Source organism: Capsicum annuum, chromosome 9 (assembly GCF_002878395.1).
Source record: "Capsicum annuum cultivar UCD-10X-F1 chromosome 9, UCD10Xv1.1, whole genome shotgun sequence".
Lineage (NCBI taxonomy): Eukaryota > Viridiplantae > Streptophyta > Magnoliopsida > Solanales > Solanaceae > Capsicum > Capsicum annuum.
Window position 1 is genome coordinate 20920875 of NC_061119.1, and position 7614 is coordinate 20928488.

Consider the following 7614-nt stretch of genomic DNA (forward strand, 5'->3'; position numbering starts at 1 on the left):
TCCTTTTGGGCACAAGAACGAAAGAGAGTTCTTGTTGAAAAACCCCACATACCTTGAATGATGAACTTTAGATCGATACTCATTTTTGAGATATTAATCGTGCCTTTGAATGATGGTTCTTGGAGTTCTTGAACTAGGAACTTGGAATCTTGAATAAATTTGCAGAATTAATGGTGAACTTTGGAGGTTCTTGAAGTTCTTAAAGTAGCAACTTGGAATCTTGAATAAATTTGCAGAATTAATGGTGAACTTTAGAGGTTCTTGAAGTTGGATGTAGGAGCTTAGGGTTTTCTTTTTGAGGGAATTTGATGAAATATAACATATAATGCTTCTAAAAGGCCCCTAAAAATCAAATAATTCTCGCATCTGTCCTTTGATGGACTGTTTTGATAGTCTGAAGTACATCAACCATAACGTTTTACTCTGATATCCAAATTAGAGGAAACTAATTTCATTAGAAAGAGGACTCTCATATCTTTCCGTTGATATATAGTATCTCACCAAGATCATTGTGTACAAGGAGTTATGGTATTTTGAATTTGACCCAAAAATTCACTTTTGATAGGCTGAAGTAGATCGACCATAACTTTTTGCTCCGATAGACAAATTGGATGAAATAAATATTCCTGGAAAGAGGACTCGCAGAGATTTTTGTTGATATTTAGTAGATTACCCAGATCATTATGTACAAGGAGTTATGATCATTTAAAGTTGGAGCAAAAATATGTCAGGCCTCAGTACTTTTTTCTGCACGTTTTACTGTTCACAATTTGATCGGAATGGTGGTAGTTCAATCGGAATGGTCGTAACTCATCGCTCTAGTGTGCGTTTTCGATGATCTACATATCTTTTGAAATAAGATTTGATACTCTATGCAATGGTAGGTCAACATCTTAGAAATACTACACAGAAAATTTATGGATCGCTCTAAAATGTAGAACTCGATACGTTTCTCATGAAATCTTTACGACGAAAATTTTTTGGGGTATTACATTATATCCCACTTGGAAACATTCTTCCTCGAATGTCACTTGATAGGATAAAAGCACTGATCAACTGACCTTCTTAAGGGACGCAAACATCTGAGACATATCGGCATGATTGGAATTACAGTTTCCTAGTCCTCATACTGAACATGCATATCTGACGCATAAATATCTAGCTGAACTAACTCTGGATTGTATGAATGAGTATGCAACAATATCCAATTCAAGGCTCGTAATGAGAACTTGCTCATGAACTAGATGTGTTTAAAACACGAAAGCTTTAAGATGTCACGGGTTTTCTCCCTCTTGGGACTCTATGTTCCTCTATAACACTTATTTTACAGGGTCACTAGGACTGTGCATGGGGCACCTATGAATTAGCTCATATGCATGCCGCACGAACAGAGGTATTCTCGTAACTACTGAGATGCTCCGTATGGAAATGATTTCATTCCTAAGTTCCTTGGACAACATGATGAATGATAAATGAGAAGGTACACTATACGATTCTGATTGACTGAGCTGGAATACTTGGAAAATAAACATCGTTTAGTAGATGTTTACGAATTAAAGCCTAACTAGCTTCCAGAATCTGAAACATGTACACCACAATCCCTCAAGATAACCACTTAAAACTTCAACTAACCACAATATACATGAAAGATTAATCTCAATCTTACTTCACATTACCACTTAGCTCAAAATAAGCATATACTATCTAGAGCTTCAATGCTTTCAGCTCAACTTTGGAATTTCAATATTAGAGTCTAACGCTAAACTCAAATTTTTCTCATCCTTAACGGAACACACTACCTCTGTCATCGCTTATTAAAATCATGCTTTTAAACTTATATTTCTAAACCATAAGAATCAAAATCACATCTAAGAAGATCAACCATTACAGTCATACACTAATCCTCGAAATTAAAGCAGTCCCACAATATCTTAGGTGAACTTTCTCATCATAAACACAACATCAAACTTAATCACGAATCAACCAAACTTAGGCTCTTATATCCACTATTCAATCCTACTAGATCACTTCCTAACAACTAATACCATTAATCAAGAAATCGTCACAGTCACCTTCACGATCACCAATTATTCAAACTTAACTTTTAGCACACAATATAACTTAAAACTTTTCGCACGAAATTTACACTTAGAAACTATAAAACAATCCTCAAAAAATGCTAGCCTATTTAAACTTCATAAAAATAATAATTGGTCATAATCATATAACTTATTTTATTCACAATCCATTAACACATCCTTCTTTCACCCGTCACTACTATCTATCTTTCATACACAACTTAACTTAGTTTAGAACTCTCTACATCTTAACTTAACTTCCTCTTGCAATCTGGAGAGCGCCTAGATTAACAATACTTACCCACCAAGTACTTCTATCACTAACCTATACTCTCTGTCATACAAATACCGTCAACACCCATTTCATACCTCAAATAAACTATATCACTTCCTATTAACCCAATTGCATGCAGAAAGGGATTTCGCTATACTTATGCTCAACAAATCACACTTACTATCCTTCTTACAACCACACCTCCACATCCCACATTTTCAGCCAGCACAAGGAACAAGATGAACTACAAGTTGCTAGTGTATCAAAATAGGCAGCACACGGCTCCACTAGGCTTTGAATATGAGTTTGGAAAAAAAAATTGAGATGAATGACAAAGCAGTTTGCTAGTTAATCAAAAGAGCCCCACATGGCTTCACTAGACTATGATTTTTCACAAACATAATGATAACAAGATTACATAATACAAGAGATAGAAACTTGACACACAACATTCAACGATCTAAGAATAAACCTTACTCTATCTTAATTAAATAACTCATAAGAATAAGGGCATAACTTTCAACTTAAGGAACTTAACACACTAGAGAGCTCCTCTCAAGCCCTTTGTGTAACTTTTCAAATTTCTTCTAAAAAATATAGAAGCATTACCCGGGGAAGAACTGGAGCTTGCGAATCATGTTATCTCAAAAATAATACATAGAGGGAGAAGTATAGATTAACATTGTAGATTCTGAGGAGGAATCTGATAGCACACCTAACCTAGGCTTAGTTCACGACTTTTATGAACATGAATAAAGTACTTCAATCTTTTGAACTCAAAAGCACTGACAGGATACGTTCTATCTCTCTTACAATCCCATAACTATCTATGGAGAATTAAGCTTAACTGTTTCTAATACCTTGAAAATAAGGCAGAGTTGGCCCGAATAAAGTAAGATGGGAATCTATATAAGCTTCTTGGAGAACCTTTTTATAGCATGATCTTAGACTTGAAAGAAGGGAAATATTTCCTAAATGCCCTGTAGCCTCTCAAAGAAAAGTACAAACGTCTCCGTACTGTTCTGCAAGAATCTACTAGACACGACTTCATAGACACCCTAGGACACTTGAACTCTGTGCTCTAATACCAAGTTTGTAATGCCCCAAAATTGGGTCCCGAGATGTCACACGGTGCTTAAGGTCACAAGTAACCCCAAGCTAAACCTTCTACTGGTATAACTAATAAGCAACTGGATTAAAATACAAATCCATACAAATCAGCAGAAATTAACTCTTTTCTGAATCTGATTGATACAAAAATGGAATTTTACTGGATTACTGCTGCCTTTACAACCAAAATTGAAACAAAATACATCAACTTCTACTGACTGTCTATGAAGCCTATACTAGTACTGACTGACTGTAGGTAGCCGGGTCATGACTCCCGACTAACCCAACTCAATACGACTGAGTAAACAAAATACAACACTATAAACTCTGCATAACTAACCCATGCCCTTGAATCAAAAGGACTCATCACCTGCCAACTGGATACCACGAACAGATTGAATCTGAAGGTACAACTATACCTTGTACCTGCATTTTGAGAAAATGTATCCCACATACGAATATGTGGGTCAGTACCATGGAAAAATACCAATAATATGGGGGTGCAATGCATATATAAAATAATATCTTAATATCATCACAGTTTATAAAATTATGCATGCTGATATAGATGACTCACTTAGCTCGAATTAAATCATCAAAATCATGGATAAATAATACATGTAAAGTAAAACAAGTGAGTCATTACAATACGTTCTCAATTCACTTTCATCTCAATTTCAAATCATCAAAACAATCAAATCTCATGTCAATTATCATTAGAATATATTCCTTAAATCTGTTAAGAATAATGACTTTCTCAAACTCAGCCTTTTAAGCAAATATATTTTCAACTCAGATAGAAGAGTACACACACACATTAGGAGATCCTATAACCGACATAAACCATGTGAGCTACATGGAGTCCAACGTACAATCCATGTTGGGGAGAGCCATCTTATCCTTGCCATCGGAGTAGGACTATCAATATCAAATTCACACAAACTAGTGATCACTATATAAATCAGACTCAAGCTCACTCATACGGGGGTATGTAGTTCTAGGGAAGTAAGGTCGCTTTATAACTTCCACTCGGAGCTAAAGATTTCTCCTGGACTTAGCTCAGATCATTTCAAAGACAATCCACAACAAAAAAATTTCAGTAATATATAAATATACATCGGGAGCCATCATGATTCCCATTTATCAAAATCAATCACATTCTGGATTTCTTTCACAATCGAGTTCAAAATAACTCCATTAAGACCAAAAGGTCAAATCATTAAAAATATCTCAAATATTAAACATCAACGTGCTTATAACACACACTTTCTCAAAAAAATACAATTTTCATTGGGGATTCACGACCCAAATATCAAAATCCATGATAAATATCATTCAAGATTCATGCTTTATATCTCCACACATGTAAATTCATCTTTCAAAATCATAAACATCTAAACTTCATAAAAATCATCATATCATATGGGTTCATGCTTCAAATTCATAAAAATAAAATAAAAATCATGCCTTTGTAAAGAAAATTACTTTTGGGCATAAGAACAAAAGAGAGTTCTTGTTGAAAAACCCCACATACCTTGAATGATGAACTTTAGATCGATACTCATTTTTGAGATGTTAATCGTGCCTTTGAATGATGATTCTTGGAGTTATTGAACTAGGAACTTGGAATCTTGAATAAATTTGCAGAATTAATGGTGAACTTTGGAGGTTCTTGAAGTTCTTAAAGTAGCAACTTGGAATCTTGAATAAATTTGCAGAATTAATGGTGAACTTTAGAGGTTCTTGAAGTTGGATGTAGGAGCTTAGGGTTTTCTTTTTGAGGGAATTTGATGAAATATAACATATAATGCTTCTAAAAGGCCCCTAAAAATCAAATAATTCTCGCATCTGTCCTTTGATGGACTGTTTTGATAGTCTGAAGTACATCAACCATAACGTTTTACTCTGATATCCAAATTAGAGGAAACTAATTTCATTAGAAAGAGGACTCTCATATCTTTCCGTTGATATATAGTATCTCACCAAGATCATTGTGTACAAGGAGTTATGGTATTTTGAATTTGACCCAAAAATTCACTTTTGATAGGCTGAAGTAGATCGACCATAACTTTTTGCTCCGATAGACAAATTGGATGAAATAAATATTCCTGGAAAGAGGACTCGCAGAGATTTTTGTTGATATTTAGTAGATTACCCAGATCATTATGTACAAGGAGTTATGATCATTTAAAGTTGGAGCAAAAATATGTCAGGCCTCAGTACTTTTTTCTGCACGTTTTACTGTTCACAATTTGATCGGAATGGTGGTAGTTCAATCGGAATGGTCGTAACTCATCGCTCTAGTGTGCGTTTTCGATGATCTACATATCTTTTGAAATAAGATTTGATACTCTATGCAATGGTAGGTCAACATCTTAGAAATACTACACAGAAAATTTATGGATCGCTCTAAAATGTAGAACTCGATACGTTTCTCATGAAATCTTTACGACGAAAATTTTTTGGGGTATTACATTATATCCCACTTGGAAACATTCTTCCTCGAATGTCACTTGATAGGATAAAAGCACTGATCAACTGACCTTCTTAAGGGACGCAAACATCTGAGACATATCGGCATGATTGGAATTACAGTTTCCTAGTCCTCATACTGAACATGCATATCTGACGCATAAATATCTAGCTGAACTAACTCTGGATTGTATGAATGAGTATGCAACAATATCCAATTCAAGGCTCGTAATGAGAACTTGCTCATGAACTAGATGTGTTTAAAACACGAAAGCTTTAAGATGTCACGGGTTTTCTCCCTCTTGGGACTCTATGTTCCTCTATAACACTTATTTTACAGGGTCACTAGGACTGTGCATGGGGCACCTATGAATTAGCTCATATGCATGCCGCACGAACAGAGGTATTCTCGTAACTACTGAGATGCTCCGTATGGAAATGATTTCATTCCTAAGTTCCTTGGACAACATGATGAATGATAAATGAGAAGGTACACTATACGATTCTGATTGACTGAGCTGGAATACTTGGAAAATAAACATCGTTTAGTAGATGTTTACGAATTAAAGCCTAACTAGCTTCCAGAATCTGAAACATGTACACCACAATCCCTCAAGATAACCACTTAAAACTTCAACTAACCACAATATACATGAAAGATTAATCTCAATCTTACTTCACATTACCACTTAGCTCAAAATAAGCATATACTATCTAGAGCTTCAATGCTTTCAGCTCAACTTTGGAATTTCAATATTAGAGTCTAACGCTAAACTCAAATTTTTCTCATCCTTAACGGAACACACTACCTCTGTCATCGCTTATTAAAATCATGCTTTTAAACTTATATTTCTAAACCATAAGAATCAAAATCACATCTAAGAAGATCAACCATTACAGTCATACACTAATCCTCGAAATTAAAGCAGTCCCACAATATCTTAGGTGAACTTTCTCATCATAAACACAACATCAAACTTAATCACGAATCAACCAAACTTAGGCTCTTATATCCACTATTCAATCCTACTAGATCACTTCCTAACAACTAATACCATTAATCAAGAAATCGTCACAGTCACCTTCACGATCACCAATTATTCAAACTTAACTTTTAGCACACAATATAACTTAAAACTTTTCGCACGAAATTTACACTTAGAAACTATAAAACAATCCTCAAAAATGCTAGCCTATTTAAACTTCATAAAAATAATAATTGGTCATAATCATATAACTTATTTTATTCACAATCCATTAACACATCCTTCTTTCACCCGTCACTACTATCTATCTTTCATACACAACTTAACTTAGTTTAGAACTCTCTACATCTTAACTTAACTTCCTCTTGCAATCTGGAGAGCGCCTAGATTAACAATACTTACCCACCAAGTACTTCTATCACTAACCTATACTCTCTGTCATACAAATACCGTCAACACCCATTTCATACCTCAAATAAACTATATCACTTCCTATTAACCCAATTGCATGCAGAAAGGGATTTCGCTATACTTATGCTCAACAAATCACACTTACTATCCTTCTTACAACCACACCTCCACATCCCACATTTTCAGCCAGCACAAGGAACAAGATGAACTACAAGTTGCTAGTGTATCAAAATAGGCAGCACACGGCTCCACTAGGCTTTGAATATGAGTTTGGAAAAAAAAA